Source organism: Ambystoma mexicanum, chromosome 7q (genome assembly GCF_040938575.1).
Source record: "Ambystoma mexicanum isolate Mex_15411 chromosome 7q, UKY_AmexF1_1, whole genome shotgun sequence".
Classification (NCBI taxonomy): Eukaryota; Metazoa; Chordata; class Amphibia; order Caudata; family Ambystomatidae; genus Ambystoma; species Ambystoma mexicanum.
The window spans coordinates 941,972,255-941,994,302 of record NC_090941.1 but is presented as its reverse complement, the minus strand read 5'-3'; the positions used below and the strand labels follow the sequence as shown (position 1 = coordinate 941,994,302).

Sequence of the window (22,048 nt, the reverse complement as noted above, 5' to 3'; positions counted from 1 at the left end):
GCATTTACAGATTTCCAACATTCTACATGAATCAGAGCCCAGGTTAGTAAGAAAGCTGTTGGGACACGTATTCAACATTTCATTAACATTTTCCAACAGAGACCCTGACTGGGATAACCAGATTCGACTAAACAGTGAGAGCACCTTCCAATCCACCTGCATCTTCATGGAAGAGAGACCCAGCTCATACCTCAGGCAATAAATTGGAAGGCTCATAGGTAGACCAAGCACTTTTTTCCATATCCGGCCCTCCAGCTGGGGCCAATTGAGGTTCCTAGTCATCAAATGTATTTGAACCCCATACAGCAGGGAAGGAATTACCTTTGATTTGCAGAATTTTATTAATGTAATTAAAGAAAATCGACACTAAGAGTGCATCAACTTCTTCATCTGACATTAGTTGTTCTGCCATGGCATCTAGTTCAAGCTCTAAAGCTTGTAGCGTGGGAAAGCCTGCAATTTGAAGCCTAGATATGTGACTACATTTACAATTGGCACTATCTGTTTATTCAGTGTGCACCTAAATTTCAGAGCATTCTTGTAGGGCCATTTTGGATTTGATTTTCTTGGTTTATGGACAAACCATTAATGTTAGCATACATGTTGAGGGCACTCAACATTCTCCGAAGGCCAACTGGTGCATAATCTAGCAGAACTAGATTATCTGCATATGCAACCTTATTCAATTTTTCTCCCCCCACTTTAGGACTATTGAGAGCAGATGTACTAAGCGCTTCACCCAAATCTGCCAGGTAGAGGTTGAACAGGAGGGAGGCTATGATACAACCCAGTCGAACACATCTCTCTGTGGCAATCTGATCAGTGAGATGCCCTTCCACATTTAACCGCACCGGTAGCTTGGAGTTCTCATGAAGCAATACTACAGTTGCAAGTAGCGACATGGGAATCCCCCAAGATTTAAGCGTGTTCCACAGGCGTTATTTATGGTATTGAATACTTGTGATAGGTCAACCCAAGCTCCATATAGAATGGATCCCCCTTGCTCCAGGATCTTTCACAGACTATGCTCATTAGCAATCCATTAACTGAAGTGGACAGTCCTTTTCAGAATCCTAACTGATGTTTTGACTGGATTCCACTGCTCTCTGCCTAAGATACCAACTCCCTCAAGACGAGTCCCACATAAATCTTGCTGTCCACATCTAAGAGGGGGATAATTCCCAGGAGCCGTCCGATCGCCCATCTTGTATATCGGGATAATGACCGTACCCTTCCATGAATCAGGAAAGCGTTTCAGTGTCAGTATTTCCCCTTACATTTGGTTTAATGTTGTGGACCACATTTTCACATTGGACTCCAGGAGCTGGTTAGTGAGACCATTTGGGCCAGCGGCTCAAGTAGATGAGGATCTCTTGATCAGATCTATTATTCCTTCTTTTGTGACATCCATATGCCAGGGGCAGTCTCTGTGGATTATGAATTATTCTTCTGGGGGTTTCTTGTAAAGGTTTCTGAAGAAGTGGCATCAGGCAAACTCTTAGACAGTATTATCCTGCATTAAGCCTTAAGGGTCATGCAGATTTTTAACTAATGCCCAGAAATGTCGTGAGTCACCAAGGCAAAGAGAACTCAGCATTAGCACCCCATCATTTTGGAGGCATAGCTGTGTTTGGGCCCTGGACCAGTTCCTATACTCATTCTTCAGTGACTTCATCTTGGCCGAGTGCTCCAGGTGGCTGAGGTTTTCAAATTTGAGGGCCCAAATGGATTTCCTTAAGGCCCTATTTCTTTTCCAGGTCTATTCATCAAATGCATGGTTACGCTTGTATTGCCTCTTTTTCCCACCTAATCTCGGAGGATCTAGCTCCCACAGGAAATCTGCAAAGTACCCTGGGGAACATCATTTCTGTATCTGTGACTGTGGTGCAGTGTCCCAGAGGTGTTTTGATTTTGGGTCGCACAACCCCCTCAGAAACGTTCTGATCCAATTTCCCCCATCATTAACGGTTAGTTTACCGAAATACAGACTTTTTTCTCCCCAAATTAGAGTTTGAATTTGGCTACCAGCATGTTGTGGTCGCTGGCTGTCTGTTGCCGAATTTAGAAGCTTATACATTTTGAAAATAAAAAATCTGATAAAAACAGATCATCAATGATGGAACACTTCACACCTTGTTCCCAGGTTAAAATCGGACGCACATCACCTTCAATGTTCCCATTTGCCATTGTTAGGGCCCAGTCAGCCATGAAAGTATTCCAGCATTTACCTCGGCTGGTAATCTGACTCACTTTTTGCTTACCGCCTTGCATTTCCCCATAGATGCATTGTGAGTTAAAATCAGCTGCAATCAGAAGCGTGAAATCTTCATACATATTTTAAATGCTTAGCAACACTGACATTGGGGATTGCAGAAAGGATGTCTGGCCTGAAGCAGAGGGGTTCCAATATATGTTTATCACAGCCACCTTTCGAGGAGAGATACCTCCTCTAACCACAATACCAATAGTCAAAACACTGAGAAATTCATCGCTAATAAGAAAGGACTAAGATATGACTGAATTACGAACAGCAATCAGCAAACCACCCAAGGGTCGACCTCCCCTCTCCCTAGAGACCAATTGATCAATTATATAGAAACCATTCACACCCACATGTCTCATCAACCAGGTTTCCTGTAGGAGCATCAAATTAAAAACACCTACAACAGAACCGCAGAATCTCTAAAATGAATTGGAGTTCCACGTTTTTCAACACTCATTCCGTCTCGGGCTAGAGAGACTCATTGGCAAGCCCTAATTTCAGCAAAACCGGAGTGATTATTTCTGGTAAAAGAGGACAGATCTTTGATTTATTGGCACTGCTCTCCTCTTCCTTACCCCCTCCCCCTCTCCTCATGGGTGCATCTGTTGCTTTCTGCATGCTTGTCTTGTGCCCACTCACCCTCCCTCCTTTCTTCTGACTCTATCCCTCTTATTTTCCCACATTGCGGTTCAAGTGGGGACACTGTCACCGTAATCCCAACTCTCCTTCAGTCAGAAACTGCATCCATCAGTGCTCTAGCACCCACCCAGGATTTTAGGACGAATTCCACAATTTCGGAAATCTTTTAAAGATGGATAGTAAAGAACTACATTTTTTTAAGGCATTGTGGCCTCTTCTCTGTCCCTCTTTCCTCCGTTTATCTGAGTCTCTTGAGATCGCTCACACAAAGGTTGGTTCACTGGGATAGATGCATTAGTTTCTTTCTTGCTGATTTCAGACTGGCGTGCCTTTGGACCCCTGATGAAGATCGGAGCCAACTTTAGCGCTGAGGTTTTTTTCGTTGTGGCATTTTTGCTCATAGCATTATTCACTTAATCTAGTAATTTTAGAGATTGATTTTGATTGTCGAGCATAGTCTCATGGTGTTCTATTTGTGCATCTTGGTCTACCAAACTGCATGTTTGTTGTGCTACCTCTTCCATTGTTTCTTCGATTCTTGAGGGGTTTGATTATTTTAGGCCATTGTCTTTCCCCTCTGGTGGAGCAGGGAGATTCTACTGAAAAAGTGGGCATTTGTCACTCTTGTGATCTTTTTCTTCTTTTGTTGTTTGGAGTTTTGTGTGTTGGGTTCAAGGGGAGATGATAGAGCCACTATTTCTGGCAATTTGTTTTTAATGTTCGGGGCTCAATCGAGAGAGCCATTGCCCTTTTTCTTCTTTCTCCTTCGACTTGTTGCCTGACCCTGCTCAGATGTTAATGATACATGTGGGAGATCTTCCCTTTTCTCCTTGTTATTTAATTGAGGGATGGGTGTGGATTGACCTCCTGTAATTGTGCCCGGATCATTTCCTATCTGTGCTAGCCTCATAAACTCCTCCAAGACGGATTCTGACAGGGGCCTATCATCCAGGTCATAGTACATTACAGCTTGTATACCAAGGTCTAGGTCACTCTCTTTTGGAAGTAGTAGCTGGAATTTCTCTTCTATGGAGGTCATTTTCCCTTCTAAAAGTTCCATACGATGACTCGTTTTGAAAGTCTTGTTCATCTGCCCAATGCTAACTGTCCACTAAACTGCAGCATTTGCGGATAGGAAAGCAGTCATTGTTTTTTTCTTTTATCGTTGCAGCTGTTAGAGTGTACTCCAAGCCGAATGCAGATGCGTGATCTGGATCTTGCCTCGCATCATCTGCTTGATCAGGCACGTCTACAAACTTTTGACAGATCCATTCGCCTACTGTGATCTGCTCTTCGCTCTCCCATTTCCCTGTTGGAAAATGGACTTTTTTAACAGTCTCATTCTGTTTTGAAGGTTTGGCCAGCTTAATTAGAGTTTGATCCAAACTTCCCTCAAGAGAGGGATTTTCCATTTCGAGAGCTCTGAGGTCATCCTGAAGCAGCCACTGTGAAGATTATATGATTGAGATTCACAGCCACACCCTGTGAAGAGTAACAATATATTGCGCAAACCCAAGAGTTGTCTCAAAACATTGAACACCTGTGATCATTCGCAGTCTATTGGATGCGTATAGATATTTGTGTGGAGCTGAGAAATGCACAAAATACTCCTACTCACCAGGGGTTCAAAGGAAATTTTCCCACAGTCACTGCTGCTGAGTACCCCAATTTTTAAAAAGAGATTTTCGAGACCTATTAAGAAAATAGATTGTTTGTTTGTTTATTTTATTTCTATAGCGCTCCAGACCCGGGAGTAAAAGGGCACTTAGTACAAGTTACAAGGCACAGTACATGGTAAAAACAGTAATAGTAGGTCAACAGATATCTACAGAATATACAGACAGTGGAGGTAATAGCAACCAAATCAAGATAAAATGAGACCCAAGCAATATGTACAATTTATAGCTAAGTCTAACTTAACGGTTGACTTTTTGTCAGAAGCAACCCAATGGCAAGTTTCCTGAACGACTGGAAGGATTTGGAGGACTTAATATTCAGTGGCAGGTAGTTCCAGAGTTGGGAGGCGAGGACAGTGAAGCTCAAGCCTCCGGCTCTTTTAGAGGTAAATCTAGGTACTGTAAGACATAAGGTATTGGACAATCTCGTGGTTCTGATGGAAGATAACATGGTGAATATATCTGTAAGGTAGGGGGGCTAGATAGTTGAGAGCTTTGTAAGTGAGGCAGAGGGTTTTGAGATCAATTTTATGCTGGATAGTAAGCCATTTACATGTAGTTCTAGTGTCAGAGATGTGCTCACGCCTGGGAATGTTTAGCGCTGCCCGTAACGCATTATTTTGGAGGACTTGGAGTTTACTTATTATCGCTTGGTTGGCACCTAAGTAGAGGCTATTGCAGTAGTCTAACTTAGATTGTATAAGAGCTCTCGCTAGCGTGAGGCAACTGTTAGGGGAAAGAAATGGTCTACAGGCTCTAATTAGTTTACCTGTATAGGCGGTGGCTGAAGCAGTTGAGTTGACTTGTTTGATGAGGTTAATATTGGCATCGAGATAGAAGCCAAGTGTTTTCACATTTTTGGCGACCGGGATGGTATTGCCATCAATTATGATGTTGGAGTAGTTGGGAGTTTTTGTAAGTTGTTCGGAGAGCCAACAATGAGCAGTTCGGTCTTCTCGTCATTCAGGCAGAGGCCATGTGTGGCCATCCATGCCTGAATGAGAGAGAAGATTTAATTGATCCTAGCTACATCAGTATTGTAGTTGCCCGAGATGGTGAGGAGTATCTGGGTGTCATCCGCATAGTTTGTGTAGGTGACACCCAGATGGTCCAGTTTATCAAAGAGGGGCTTTGTAAAGATATTGTATAGGGTCGGTGAGACACAAGAGCCTTGTGGGACACCGCAGGTGACAGGGATGGGGTCTGCTGCAGCCACCGGAGAGAAGACTCTCATGGTTCTATTGGCCAGGAAGGACTGTATCCACGAGACAGCAGAGGAGGAAAAGTGGGCGGCAACTGAGATGTGGTTGCAGAGTATCTTATGGTCAACCAGGTCGAAGGCTGCTGAAAGGTCTAAGAGGAGTAGGATGGCAGCCTTACCCTTATCTTTGATTTCATCAATCTGACTTTTGAGATCAACAAGGGCAGTTTCTGTTCCATGTTGAGGTCGGAAGCCAGACTGACGCAATCCAAGTAATTGGTTGGACTCTAGGTAATGCTGAATTTGCAAGTAAGCGACTCTGTTAAGGATTTTTAACAGGAAGGGAACGGTAGTGATAGGCCTGTAATTAGGGATGGCTGGGTCCAGGGTCTGTTTTTTTAGTAGCGGGAGGACCCATGACTGTTTCAAATTATTGGGTACCGAATTGGTAGAGAATGACAAATTTATGAGCTTAGAGATGAAGGGGGCAAGGTCTCTTGCTGCATCTTTTATAATCTGTGCAGGGCAACTGTCCCCTTTGCAGTTTGACGGTTTAAGTGAAGTTATGATTTTTTGCACTTCTAGTGCAGTTACTTTTTTGAAGGTGAAGCCATAGTTAGTGTTAGAGGTGGTGGGTGGGCTAGGGATAGGGGGGCTAGAGATGAGGCTACTATTGGAAAGTTGTAGTCTTTTATTTTCAATTTTTGTTTGTAGGCCAGTGATTTTGTTCGCAAAGGCATCTTGGATGCTAGTGCACCAGAGTTGGTCTTTCACGGACAGGTCCGTAAGTGGAATGGGGTTTTCTAACTCCTTCAAGATGGTGAATAATTCTTTGGTATTGGAACTAGCATTGCTTATTCTTGTATTATAGGCCTCCTTTTTAGTGCGAGTTATTTCTCTTTTATATAGGGAGGATGCATTAGTGAGATTGATTTTATGTTCCTCTGATGCGTTCATTTTCCAAAGGGTTTCTATTTTGGACTTTTTATTTCTTAGAATTTTAAGTTCTGATGTGTACCATGAGTTAAGATGTGCTTTAGGTTTACCTTTACGTAGTTTTAGAGGGGCAACAAGATCGATAGCTTTGGTCATGGCGTTATTGTAGGTGTCTACTATCTACTAATAGGTTAAGGTCCGATGAGTTAGGGACCATATTTAGAGTGGGTAGAACCAGTGGGATGAGGGCTTCAGCGGTGATGTACCGCTTATTTCTTGTCAGACATGCTGGTGCTGGTGGGCACTGTCTATAGTGTGGGTTATTAGTGCTGATGTCAAATGAAAGTAGGAAATGGTCGGTCCATGTAAGTGGTTGTGGGTCCTTGCAGATAATGTTACAGTTGTGGGCAGCGAGCCAGTCTAAAGTTCTGCCTTTCTGATGTGTGGGTAGGGTATTAAGTTGAGTGTAGTTCTGTTCAAAAAGTGTATTAGCAAGGGAGGATGCTGGAATGTCGTGAGGATTGTTGTATCCCAGGTTAAAATCACCTAGGATAATGTTCTGTGATAAAGGTTTAGATTTGTCAGCTATGAGGGAGGTTATGCCTTCCTCAAAGGAACCTATGGGACCAGGAGGTCTGTATATTAGTTCTAGGGTGATAGTATTCTTAGGGGTGGTTTGAATTTTAATGGATAAGTGTTCACAGGAATTTAGAGGAAGGGAGGTCACAGATCTAATGTCAAGCGAGGATTTGAATATGAGTGGTACACCTCCTCCACGGGCATTAGGTCTGTCGGCCCTGAGGATAGAGTAGTTGTCTGGAACCGCGAGGGTTAGGGAGGGACCTGCTGCGGCATGAAGCCAGGTTTCTGTGGTGGCGAGGAAATCCAGGTTTGCTGAACAGATGATGTCGGCAATTTCCGTGGGGTGAGCCACGATGGATCTAACATTAAGTAAGGCTCCTTTGAGTGGCATAGTATTTGCAATGATGTTTTTATTAGTGACTTTGGTTGCAGGATTATTAGTCATTTTGTTAAGTAGAGTGGGGAGTATACAGCCTAGTCTGTTGTTACGGGTCATGAGGTTAGGGTAGGCTGTAAGGCGATGAACTAGCATGTTACTTGAATTCTGGATATTGTCAGAATGGTCATCTGTGACAAGGTTAGGTGGAGGGTTACCTGAAGTAACGCTGATTTTAGTACTGTGGTCTGTAGATGCCCTGTAGGGGAAAGGAGGGCAGGAGGTCAGGAGGTCAGGAAGGGTGTGGGGCAGGGAACGGGGTGGTGTCTGGGACAGCCAAGTTTGGCAAGTCCATTGCTAAATGGGATAAAACTATTTCTGCTACATGGCGTACAATCGGGCATAATGCAGAAAGGGAACATGATGAGTACTAGCCAGGCTGCCATAATTTCGATATGAATTCGGGGCGGGATACTGGAGGGATGGTGGATGTTGTTGGCTACGCTAGTGCTTCTGCGCCCTGGGCAGACAGGCTAGTTAGAGGTAGAGCTAGATACGGAATTGAAGCCCACTTGCAAAGTGGCTTGTAAATGGCAGTACTAACAGGCAAGTTTAGGTAGCAGCTAACTAGCGACCATAGGGCAAGACATAATCAAATGTGGTCTGTTAGCGACCATGAGACACACAAAATATGGGCTCTACAGGTACACTAGCGCTTGCATCAAATATGGGCGGAGCAGGTAAGGAACAAAGCAGCGTAGATAGGGTGGTCTAGGTATTGCACTGTGCACATTAGCAGGCAGAGTAGCATGCGTTGGGTCACTAGAACACCTAAGTTACAAAATCACAATGGGGCATTAAAACACCTAAATTCGAAAATCACAATGAGGCATTAAAACACCTAAATTCGAAAATCACAATGAGGCATTAAAACACCTAAATTCGAAGATCACAAAGAGGCATTAAAACACCTAAATTTGAAAATCACAGTAGGGTGCAGTACGAAGTAGACAATCAGCATATGTGGAGTTAGCGGCTCAGGACAGTACTTGTTAAGTTGGCGCGATATGCAAGATCGTAAGGCATTGTATAAGGAAAATCAAGTCTATGATACCAGAAGATGCTGGAAGGGTAGCGTTAGGAGTTGGAAGGCAGAGGGGGGATCACTCTGTGTGCAGGGTGTACAATCTGCATACTAGGTGTACATTAAGGTAAAGGTCCGTTTAACATGCAGTACATAGAAAGCAAAGAGAACGTTTTACTAGCATTACATAAGATCAGGGAAACAAATTTACAGGCAATACATACGATTCTGAGAGCCCAAGCATTAACTCAGAAAGTGATTATGGAAAACAGCAGCTAGCGAAGTACAACTAAGTAGCGTACAAGAGTCACGGTAGTTAAAGGGGTCTGCCAGGCACAGTGCAAGCACTTACCCAGAAAGTGTGCGGATTAAATGTTGACTCTGGGGGCAGTGACTCGGGATTAGGGCAGCATTCGTGGCCCCTGGCTCCGACAGCTCACGGATAGGCTCGGGACAGGCACAAGCCTTGGTGCTGCTGCCTTCGTGCTGGATGACGCCGTCCGCCTGACGGCGCGTGATTGGCTGTAAAATGGGCAGCCTGGGCCAATCCGACCTCTGGAAGGAGGCTGGTAAGGGTGTAGGGCCAAGGCACACACTTAGGAGAAGATTATCTCAGCATCCGGGTCTTGAGAACTTGGCAGCGCTTTCTGGCCGTCAGTCTTCAACCTAACACTCCCGCCCTCTGCGCTACGCTCCGCGTACTTCTGGGGGTTTTGAAAGCGGGCTCATAGGATGCAGGTAGTTGCCACAGTAGAAAGACTCGGGACTCAGACTAGGTTCTCCAGTGTGCTCCAACCATCGAACACTCCCGCACTCTCCGCTATGCTCCATGTACTGCTGGGGGTTTCGAATAGTGGTCTCACGGGATGCAGGTAGTTGCCACCTTAGAAACACCCAGGGCTCAGACTAGGTTCTCCAGTGTGCTCCAAACATCGAACACTCCGGCACTTTCCACCATATAATCTGGTCCATATAATCCATATAGAATCTGTCTTGCAGTGTACATATTGTATTTATTCCTTAACATTCCAGTCTGGCCTAAGTCGCAATTCTTTAAGGACTTGTGGACACTGCTTCTTAAACTGGTGTGCCACCAATAGGCTGTATTTCCTCACCTGAATCTTCCTCGCTTGATATGGCAGGTGAGTCGTCAGGTCATGGGGTACTTCCCTTCTTGCGTGTAGATCATCAATCCTTGAAGAGATAAGGACAATCTCGACAGGAAGCCACTATGCCTGCTGAGCAAACAGCCAAGGTAATAGGCCTCCGTCCGAGATTACCAAAACAAAAGGGAAAAAAAGCCTGAAGGCCAAAAAAAACTTTATTCCTGCTCATGTCCAGAGTGAAGAGAAGAACAATATGCCTGGTCCTGGTTAGTATCTGGAAAGAGGGCTGCAAGTACTTCAGCAGGATGGACGGGGACACTATTTAACCTAGTGAAGATATGGCAGTCCAGAAAGTAATGTCTCAGTAAGTGGGGAGGAGGAATCAGTACCATAGCCAGCACTCGCATTCAGAATGAAGGAATGCAAATAGAATGAGGTTCCCAGAAGTGTGAGCAAAGTGAGAGGCAGGAAAGAGGAACGGGAACGCGGTAGCAAAACTAGAAAGCAGGAGGGGGAGAGCAGGAGAACTGTCAGCAAATGCAGAGAAGGAGGGATACAGGCAGACAGGAGGGAGCAATGGGAAGCAGAAGGCAGAAACAGGCAGAAAAAGGACAGAACGTAGAGCGCAAGGCTCTACAACAGCGTCTTACCCTGAAAGATTAGAGGCGGAGTTGCAAAGGAAGGGGAGAGCATTGGTTTTCGTAATGAAGAGAGACATTAAACCAGTGGGCATGTTCTGAGGAACGTGAGTGATTGATCAATGGCGTCTGCAGCTCCATCGGTCCCATAGCTCCCATGAGGGTCTACCAATAACATGGTGCGGGGCCCAAACTCCCCTAGGATTCGGTGGGAGGTACTGACTGGCTCTTGGGAACAGGGAGGCCTGCATGTGCCCGACACAGAGCTGTATAACCTGGCGGCTCAGGTCTCATTTGTGTCGCACTGGATGTCGGGTTCGCTGCCATGCCCTCATGTACATGTGGAAAGGCAATCGGTAAAGCCTTATTCCTTACAGGGCACATTAGTGTCTATGAAGGTTGTGGACAAATGCTTGTTCGATCCGGTTTCGTGCACTGTCCATGCGTGGCACCATCTGTGTTCAAAACTGCTAATGCAATGTCTGTACACTCCAGAGTTAGCAGTGTGGGATATTCAATGTACTGCTCCGACGTGTGAAGGGGTCATTAAAGGGGAGTGGTTGGGACGGGGTATCGACAACATGTTCGATTTTTATGTGGATGTGACTTTTGTGTCCTGGGAACTAGTGAAGGCCAAATTGGGGGGACAGTTAGGGCTCCCATTTCAATACTTTAGCCTGCATGAAACCTTTAAAGCATGGTTCCTGACGAAGCCACAGATATGTGCGTTTTTGAAATACCTGGTTAACTTGGCGAATGCTGGCAGAGTGGTTTCTACTTTCTATTGCATGGCGCTGACTCTGGCTCCTTGGGGGGTGCTAACATGCAGATCACAATGGGCTGGGGATTTGGGGTCGAACCAGGAGAATACTAAATGGCGCTATATGTTTATCTATACAAATCAGTGCACGATTCAAGATGATACAGTTTAAAATATTTAATCTCGCCTATCTGTCTCCACTGGTACAAAAGAAATTTGATAATGCTGTGGATGGGAAGTGCCATCGCTGTAAGAGGGATGATGCTGGATTTATCCATGTTTTATGGGATTTTCTGGAGTCAGATGGCGGAACAAACGGGAAGAATGGTGTACCATGTTGTGCCAGTGGAAATCGCTTGCTGTATGTTTGGATGGCTCCCTAGGATTCCCAAGGGGTGTGAGGAGGGAACTGTTATCAATTTGCATGATTCTAGCTGCTAGATATATTCTGAGGTTATGGTCTAGCCCTGTGGCACCGAAGGTAGATACCTGGCTGTGGCACCGAAGGTAGATACCTGGCTGTGGCACCTGCCATGGTGTTGTGATGTTGAACATGATTACTTTAACCTGCTGCCGGGGACCTCTCGACCAGGGGATGTATGGTGCCCTGTCCGATCCTTTTTGGGCCCCAGAGATGCTTCTCATACTGAATTTGAGGGGATGTAACAAGGGTATCCCGGACAGAGTGATCACAGGGAGCTGGGGGACTCAAACTGCTCCTGTTGCAGGAAAAGATTGTAGTATGTTATGTGCTTGCATGTGCAGAGGGTCGTTATGCTGTGCTCAGATCTGTTGAAACCAGCATGTGTTTTTAATTTTGCATTTTTAAAGTGCTCACACAGCCCGCGGGCATCGAGGCGCTGTTACAGGAATTTTTTTAGTTGCGTAATTGTTTTTTGTCTTAGTTGCGTATTTATAACACGCTTAAATACCCAGAGGTTTCTAAGCGCAGACCCGGGGATTGAACCTGTGTTGATTCGTGTCGTCTTGCTTCCAAGGCAAGCACGTTGCTGCTGAGGTATCCTCCCAGGACAAATCTCAGCGCACCTATGGGGGGAGGTGTCAGGAGGGAGAATGGGATCACAGAAGGTTTTGTGTCATCCAGGAAAATGGATTGTGGCCTGTTGATTAACGTGACTTGTGCCAACTTATGCCTGTTTTTGTATTCTGGGGTTGGGGTGTCAGATGCGATGTGAACCTGTTAATAGCTAAAGGTACCCAAAAAAATAAATTGGGCAATAGTTTTTTGGGACATCAAGAAAGGCTTTTTCAGAATTGGTGTGATGATACCCAGCTTAAATGACAGGGGCATGAGTAGGTGTCAGTTCCGTAGAGTGGATGAGTGTTGGCACCACTTTGAAGGTATAGGGCAGTCAGGGACCAAAGGGTGAGTGAGAGTTCCAGATGTGGTTTGTGAGACCGTGTAACTCAAGTACAAAGTTTAAAAAAAAAAGATTTTATTAATTTTATTCAAACCAAACAAGAATACAAACCAAACATGCAGTGCAATTTACAACAGTTCCAATAATCACCATTTAGTCTTTGGTCACTGCTCCCCCAATCCCACCCCCATTTATGAGCCTATTTGTTCTTCGCATTCCGTATCTGCTATATGTGGCAGGGTCTCACTTCCCTCGGATTCTGTTGGATCTGATATTGCTCCAAACAGTTCTGCTATTAATGATTTCCATGCCATCAGGGTAGCCACTTCTTCCTCCCCCTCATGCTGCTCGCCTCTTGCCATACAATCGTTTCAGCCTCCGCCCATTTCTGCAACTCCTTCCACCATACCTCCACCCTAGGCTTGTGACACGACTTCCATCCCATGGCAATCCTCTGTTTTGCGAGCACATATGCCAAATCATTTAGTTTCCCAACATGTTTAAGTTTCCGTGATCTGGGGAACCCTCCCAGCAAGTAGGCCCAGGCTGTGTCTATAACGAGCGTGACCCCCTTCTCTGCTAGTTTTTGTGCCACTTCACCCCAGAAACGCTCAGTTACTGGGCATGATCAAAACATGTGTGTCATATCAGCGTTTTCCTTTTCGCATTTGGGACACGCCTGTCGCCCAGCGTTTCCGAACTTAGATATCCTCAGAGGAGTCATGTATGCTCTATGCCTTATATACAGCTGTATTTGTTTTAGTCTAGCATTTCTGGACACCTTCTTGTGGTATCCCAGGGCACGTTCCCACATCCCATCCTCTATCGGGGCTTCTACCTCTGCTTCCCAATCCAGTCTTAATTGTGTCAATTCCTTCCCAACCTTAGTCATCACCAACTCATACAACCTAGAGATCTCATGCCCCCCCTCCGATATGTCATATATTTCCCCCATAATAGCGTCTGGTTCCTCCGCCAATACTGTCTCAGGCCACGTTTTCCGAATTTTCTGCACCATCCTATGATACGTAACATATTGGCCTGTATGTAATCCAGCCTCTCTTCCCCAAGTCCTTCAAAATCCCTAATGATCCCCTCTTGCCAAATGTCCCCGAACGTTACCAGCCCCACCGATTCCCAGTAGGTCCTGATAATCACCCTCAGCTGCTTATCTCCCCCTGCCAAATCAACCAGCGGTACCCGCGGGGAGCATGGGAATGGGTGCCCCATCATCCGGCATGCTCGACCCCACATTTTCCAGCCAAGCATCATCATCCCAGAGCGCTCCTTCATTTCTGACTCAGGCAACCAGATCATTTCCCTCAAGTAAAACGGGGTACAATCCTGCCCAAACAACCTAAGTTCAGGGGTCGCTTCATCGGAAAGCTACTTGGCCACATATTGTAGTTGACTCGCTACATAATAAACCTCAAAATTAGGCAGTTTGATGCCCCCCTTTTCATAGAAGTTCTGCAGCTTCCATAGCGCCAATCTGTTCCGGGTACCATGCCACAGGAAGTCCCTACACATACTGTTCAGTTTAGCAAAAAACTTCTAGGGTATCATATGTGGAATATTACTAAAATAATGTAGGAGCCTAGGTAGGACCACCATTTTAAGCATTGCCTCTCGTCCCATCATTGCTAGGGGCAACTTCACCCAAAACTTCATGCATTTCCCAATTTTCTCAATGGCTATCTCGGTGTTGTGCCTATGCTCCTCTTCTGCCGTGTGGTACACGTCTATTCCAAGGTAACGGAAAGAACTAACCACCCATGGTATTTGTAGCACCGGTAACCTTCCCACAGGGGTTCCCTTATAGCTACCTAGCGGGAATATGCTAGATTTTTGAGGATTCACTGCTATGCCAGACAGCCCCGCATACCTCTCCATCACTTCCAGGATATATTGGAGATTTTCTTCCGGGTATTTCAAATATAATAACAGATCGTCCGCGTATAAGGATATTAGGTGGCGTTCCACCCCTATCTCAATACCTATCGTATCATATTGTTGCCTGAGGTATATTGCCAGGGGCTCCAGGGCTAGAATGTAAAGCATCGGGGACCAGGGGCACCCCTGCCTGGTGCCTCTACTAAGTTGTCATCTCTCAGATATCACTGATCCTGTTCGAACTCTGGCTAGCGGCTCACTGTACAGCATCTTCGCCCACCTGATGTAACCGGGCCCCACTCCGTACCATCCCAGGGCTGCCAACAGCCATGGCCATTTAACCGAGTCAAAAGCTTTTACTGCGTCTAAACACACAATCTCCATTTCGCCTTCATTCCTACCACCCCATTCGACCACCCGCTGGAGTCGCCTGTGGTTGTGAGTTATATTTCTATTCGGGACATAGCCCGTTTGGTCTGGATGTATTAATTTGCTGATTACTCTTCGCAGTCTGTTCGCCAGGACAACCGTCAATATCTTGCTGTCCTGGTTCAGCATCGACAAAGGTCTATAGGAGCCACAGCTATGCCCTGGTTTGTTGGGTTTGGGTAGCAGTATTATAATCGCTTCTCGGAGCGACTCCGGCAACCGTCCCACCTCAAATGCTTCATTAAGCATTTCTAGCATCGGGGGGAGCACTTCCTCTCTATATATTTTATAAAATTCACTAGGGAACCCATCTGCTCCTGGGGTCTTACTGGTGGGCAACTGTCTCACCACTTCTTCTAACTCCTCCAAGGTAATTGGTGCATCAAGCTCCTCGTTTTCCTCTTCACTTATCTTGGGCAGTCCTATATCTTCTAGTGTTTCGGTTATCTCTTCTTGGCTGCCTCCCTCATTGTCCCCGTATAGCACCCTGTAATAATCCGCACACTCCTTGTAAACTCCTTCTTGGGTGTCTGCTACCTCCCCGTCTTCTCTGGTTATCGTTCTAATTGGGGGCCTAGGGGTTTCACTCTTGTATAGCCACGCTAAAAGCTGGCCCGTTTTATACCCTCCCGCATGCTGTCTCTCTATATACTTTTTATAGTTAAGGTTGCAGAGCCTTTCCCAGTGTTCCGCACATTGCTGTTGTAGTTTAAGGATTAGCTCTGTGTCCACACTTCCACTTTTTAATGCTCTTTCTAGCTCATCTTCTGCTCTTTGCAGGTCAGCCAGGACCCCGCCTTGCAGGCCCTTTGACTTAGCTATGGCAACCCCCCGCATCACTACCTTAAAGGCTTCCCACTGCGTACCCGCCGAGTCAACGCTACCAGTATTCACCTCGAAATAGTTAGTAATCTCATCTCTTATATCCTCTCTAAAGACTGGATCTTTGAGCGCCTCTGCTCAGCGGCGCCATGTCGGAATCTGCGCCCTCGGGGGGCAGTATTGCCACCCGAGGACCAGGGGCGAATGATCCGAGAGGACCCTCACCTTATATTCTATTTGAATAATCTCTGTCATTACATCTGGCGTGGCAAAGACATAATCAAGTCTTGTGTGCAGCTCCTGCGGGGCTGAGTAGTGCGAATATTGCTTCCCTTTAGGATGTTTTGTTCTCCACACATCTGCCAAACCAAAATCATCTAGCAGGGTCTGCAATGCTTTAGCCGCTGGGGTGGGCCTATCAATCCCGCCATCAGATCTGTCTACTTTGGGGTTCATCACACAATTAAAATCCCCGCCCCAAATCACAGCGCTACCCACACACATACTAAGGTTGGTTCACAGAGTTCTGAAGTATGCCGCCGTGTTTTGTTTGGGGGCATACGTATTTACAATGCATACCTCTTTATTCTCCACCAGCCCCCTCAATATGACCATCCTCCCATCCGTCTCAACCACTCCCTGTATTAGCTGGAACGGGACGTGCGGCGACACCCAGACAAGCACTCCACTAGCGTAGGCAGAGTATAAAAAACCCACCACAATCCCTTTCCATTTTTTCCCAACCAGCTCCATCTCCTCCCACGTCAGATGCGTCTCCTGCAGCAGTGCAATATCTATCTTTTGCCTTTTCAGATACAGATTGACCTTATTCCTCTTCAAATAGCTGTTAAGTCCCCTGACATTCCATGTTATTATCTTAAGATCGCCCATGGCTCGTTAATACTTTCCTCCCTTACCTCCAGCCGATCCCTCCCGCCCACGCAATACAGATACAACCCTCTGGCTCTTCCATGCAGACTCATGTTTGAACTTAAATGTAGACTCATACTCCAAGTTGAACTCCCTCTAACTATAAACACAACAAACCCCTCCACCTCCCAATACAAACTTCCCCTAACTACAAACACCCCAAACTTTCCTCCCTCTCTCCCTCCCGCCACCCTTCCCTTCCCCAACTTCAACCCCCCCAACAGTTGCCCAGCTCCATCCCTGGATCTCAGGCACCCCGGCATCTAGCACTTTCTGGCGATAGCCTGTACTCGAAGCTCAGCAGGGTGAGGTAGCCCTAATGACTATCCTACTACTTCTACTTCTATTTGGGGGTAGGGTGCCTGTATACTGCCGCTCCCGTTTGTCACAATTCAATAACATGCTATTATCTGCCTATGTAATCAAAGCTCTATATTCCAGTCCAATGCCACTCAATGGAACCAAGGATACCCAATCCTAGCCTCCGCCCCACCCATCTCTTCTCGTCTTTTTAAGTTCCTGTCGAGCCTCTGCTGGGATACCTCACGGCGTGGCATACCAGTCCACATGAATTGCCTCAGTCACTTATCTGTTTCTCCTCGGGCCCGTGCAGCATCCTGTTCTGGACATCCCTGTAGGTCCAGCCATGCGGCAGCCTCCTCTGGGGTGTCAAAGAAAAACATTCGACTCTTATGTAGCACTTTCAATCTCGCAGGGTACAGGAGCATGCATTTCATACCGGCCGCACGCAGCCGTCTTTTCACCGCCACATAGCTATATCTCTGCCTCTGGACCAGCATTGTATAATCTGGGTAAGCTGTGATGGTAGCCGAGGCTCTGTCTATCGTTCCCCCTTTCCTGAAGTACTCCAAGATCTTTTCACGGTCTTTATAATTCAGAATCTTGGCAATTATTGCGCGGGGGGGTGCTCCGGGCTTCGGTTTTCTTGTGAGGGCTCTGTGTGCACGCTCAACCGTGAATCCCTGCGAGAGTTTGTCAGCTCCTATTTCCTGCAAGATCATGTTCTCCACATAGTCTGTGGGGTCTTGGCCTTCTTCTCCTTCCGGCAGCCCGACCACTCGAATGTTGTTCCTTCTCGCTCTCCCTTCCGCCTCCTCCGTACGGTTCTCCAGGTTGGCCACTTGCTGTTTTAGTATGTGGACCTCCTTTGCGTTGTCTGTGCTGGTGGTCGTGTTGGTTTTAACAGCACTTTCCAGGCTACTTGTTCTATCTGCCAGCGCCCTGACATCTTGTCGTAGCAAGTTGACATCTATCCCCAGCGCGTCGATCTTAGCCTCCAAGGAGGTCCTTAAATCCGCCATTGCTATCCCCCAGGAGTCCTTTAGTTCTGTTATAGCCGCCAAGATCTGATGGTTTTCAGTTCCAGTTTGGCTACCCGCAGACCCACTTGCGCCCACCAGCGCCGATGCGGCTGGGGACTGCTGCGTCTTGTTGAACGCCTCCATCGTAGTTTGTTTGCTCTTGCCCTTGATCACTCTCCCAGTCATCCTGATGGACAAGAGCAAGTGTCCCTTATCGCTTCACACTTGGCAGAGCAAGCCCGTCACTCTATTTCACTGTGTTGTCTGCTGATTACTTCTGGTTCCGGATATGAGTTTAGGGTGCACTCCTGGAGTCCTGCGCGCTGAGATATCACCTCGAGTAGGTTATGTCCTCCCACGTTCCAATTAACTTGTCTGCCTCTCAGCACAGTTCCACTCTTCGTGCCCCCTAGCTTCCGCTCTTGGAGCACTGCCCTTATGTTTTAACCTCTTTTCGTGGCGGTGCCTGGGTGTTCTATCCACCCCCTCATACAGGTTATGGGTGCTCTCCCTGCCCTCTGTAGTGATATGGTGCCCAGGCCCCCTCACAGTGCAGGGACACAGCACCTAGCTATCATTTCGTGGAAGCTGTATGCCAGTTAAAGTGTCAAGTTTCTGCACACCAAGGGCGTTTGTTATTTCCTTTCCATGCGAGTAATCAGCTTATTATTTATGTCCAACTCGCTTTCTGCACATATTATCTGCCCTCTGTTCATGTGGGCAAAGCATCCTCTCCTAAACTGTACATGGAGGGGTGCAACAAAGTTACCTCCGCTTCTGCTCCAGCCCGGCTGTGTCTTGGCTGGGAGCAGTGCGATCACGTCAATTTCAGCAAAAATGAAGTCCCTCTTGTATTCGGTATCCTTGTTGTCAGCCGCTGCTCGCCTACAGCAGAGTCGCTTCCAGCGATCCTTGCCAGGCACTCCAAATCCTCACGGAGCCCTAGATGGCTCCCCCGCTGCTACAATTGTAGCCGCCTGGGAAACTTTGTTTCCAGTGGATGCCCGCTGCCGCCGCTCATAGCCCCTCCGCTCCGCGATCGCTGTGTGCAATGTGTTAATATTCTTCAAGGCTGCAGGCTCTACAATGCGAGCGTGTCTTCACTCGCAGCCGGCAGCGCTTTGCACAATCCCTGCCTCGAGCCCTCACCGGCCAACAGTCGGGTCATTAGGCTCGAGTCCTTTGTCCGCCGCCATCTTGTGCCACCGTCTTCCAGAGCGGCCGCGGCCGAATGATGTTACTTTTTGCAGCAATTAAGCTTCCTCCCAGCTTATAGTGTCCAAGTATTGCGGGGCATATGCTCGGATGCACTCGCCTCCATTCCTGGGCACCGTTAGTCATCTGAAGCATGCGTTTCAACGGATCGATCACGGATCCATAGGAGCAGCTCCGTGAGACACGTCCTACAGCATGGCTAGCTGGCCACGCCCCCCCCCCCCCAAGTACAAAGTTAAGGTTATGATAAAAGAGTTGTGGGGTAGCATGTCGTCATGGAGGGCGGGGAGGGGCAGAGAAGAGAAACGATAAGGCTGCAAGAGGAGCAGAATTGTAGACATGGTGAAAGAGATGACATGGTGAGTGGAAGAGGTTCTTCTCAGAGTGTCATGGAGCAAGAGCTGAAGATCTGGAGGAGGTGGGTGCTGGTAGCTCTGACAGAATTTACACACTGTTTATATGAGTTGGTGCATCATAAACCTATGCGCTTAAATATTTTGTATGCACGTTCTGCAGAAGGATTGTAGTGTGTCTGAGGCTGTTTGCCAGTTGAAGCTTAGCTTCATTGAAATGGTTCGGTCCACTACAACTGCCTCGTAGTTTATAAAGAAATCTTGAAGAAAGTGCGTAACCGAATTGGGAGTCAAAGAAGAGATTAGTGAAGGATTGAGGTGTTTGAATTTCCACACACATAAAAGGAGACAGGCTTCAGAATTGAGGACTTTTTCAAACAGGCCAAACAAGGATGAAGGAAGGCTCATCAAAATAGTGCTGCCTCCATGAAGCCGAGAACGCACCAATGCCTGAGCAGCACTGTGGAATTACGAAGGAGGAACAAAAAAATGATTTTACTATGAGATAACTGAAAAAAGCAAGATACACTGCGGCAAATGTGAGGTTTAAAATTTAGATTTGAATACAAAGTAATTTTCTGAGACTTGACAGAGGACCCCAGGTTATGGGTGATACTGAGAGAACAGAGTAACAATAGCAACTCCGGAACAAGAAATTCCCTCAAGCAGTGAACATCAGTAAATGTTGATAACCTTGGATAAAGTTGAGTGTCATCGGTACACTAGTGTACTGAGAAGCCCGACCAGCAATTGAAAAATTACACAAATTGTAGATAATAAAGAGCGCCAGGGACAGAATCAAACCTTGTGAACTCCACACCACATCAGGAGTCAGACCAGGAGGAACCAATCAGCACATTGAGTGCAATCTTTTAAAAAGAGGGTGAACCAATCTAGGGCAGGGTAACTCAGACACACGGAGGAGGATACAATGTCAATTAGAACCTATGAAGCTATCAGCACCCCGATATACTACTATGTACATAGAAGTACTCGTGAGACCAGGAAAGCCTGCCTACCAATGACCCTGGTGCCATTCCTGAAAGCTACCTGGAGGTGGTAAAGGACGGGATCCCAAGAGTGGGCCTCCCCCATTCTAGAGAGGACTGCACTAAGTAAGGGTGCCGCTCTGCCTCACTCACGCTCATAGAAAACATTTTGTTTGCCCCAGATCATGCACGAGGCATAGAAAACCACGTACAAGAGCAATGGGAGCTGCAAGGCAGGACCGAGGAGAGCTGAGCACCTTAGTGGGACACCAGTCACAAGAACTATTTATTAATTCTCTGCAGATGGATTCACAGCAACAACCAGAACCGATCAGAGCGAGAAGGTGGCTCACTGCAGAGTCCAGTCCTGATTAATTGCCCTGGACCTTGGTCGCAGAGATGAGAGATTGCAGTAGAGCAGAATGGAGACCATAGTCAAGCACAGAGTCGTGGTGTAGTAGTGGGACTTCCGACTGACATCAAAATGTGTCTCAGGTGTTTTGAGGCTTGGCAAGCTGTAAAAAGCATATGGGGGAGGCTAATGACTCAAGAAGGGACACAAACCAAAGAGAGAGGCTACGAGAAGCCTTCATCAAATGGGACCAATACAAAGCATGGTTAGCACATTCAAAGGGGGCAGAAAAAGCAGACCAAATGAGACACTTGCAAGGTACCAGCCAGTGTGAGCATGGACAAGCAGAAAAGAAAAAGAGCCGAGAAAGAAATGACAGCTCAGACAAAAAGAGGTGAGAGTGCTGAGAATCCTGAGACAGCCAGGAGAGTTGAGAGAGCTTAACACTCTAAAAGAATAGACAGCAGAGGTAACTGGAAAACCTGAGAGACCTGAAAGCTCTACTGAGAGGAAGCTAAGATTATAGAAAAAGGTGAAGCCCAACAGGAAGATCCAACTAACTATAACCTTGAGGGAGGGCCGGGCATTACAGCAGAGTGTGAGTTTGGGCATTATATCTCTGAGAGCGAGCTGGGCATTATATCTTGGACAGTGTGCTCAGGTGCTGTAACCCTGAGACTGTGTTTGGAGTGACAAGACGATGCTGGGCACTGTAAGCCTGAGATTCTGCTGAGTGTGACAAGAAGCAGCTGGACGCTATAACTCTGAGACTGTGGTTGAGAGTCAAGAAGAGAGCAGGGTATTATGAACGAGGAAACTGTGTTTGGATTGACAGGAAGAGGCTAGTCACTATTACCCTGAGATTTCTTTTAGGAGTGGCAATACACAAGCAGTGAGTTATAGACCCGAGCTTGTGTTTACAGCAGAGAACCAGAGGGAGATCAGTATCCCTATTAGGTAGGAAAACTCTGACACTCTACGGTGTATTGTTTTCTTCAACCTTTTACCTTGATTGTTCAATGAGAAAACCCCTATTTCCTTTTATAGAGAAACTAGTGTAAAAGCCAGTGCACACAGGGTAAAGTGCATAAACAAAGTAA

At 46.6% G+C, this 22,048-nt stretch overlaps 1 protein-coding gene across 3 annotated transcripts in view; it reads right to left on the bottom strand.

Moving 5' to 3' along the window:
• NARS2 (asparaginyl-tRNA synthetase 2, mitochondrial) overlaps positions 1-22,048 on the bottom strand; it is an 803,364-nt gene that overhangs the window by 152,908 nt on the left and 628,408 nt on the right. The window lies entirely within an intron of this gene.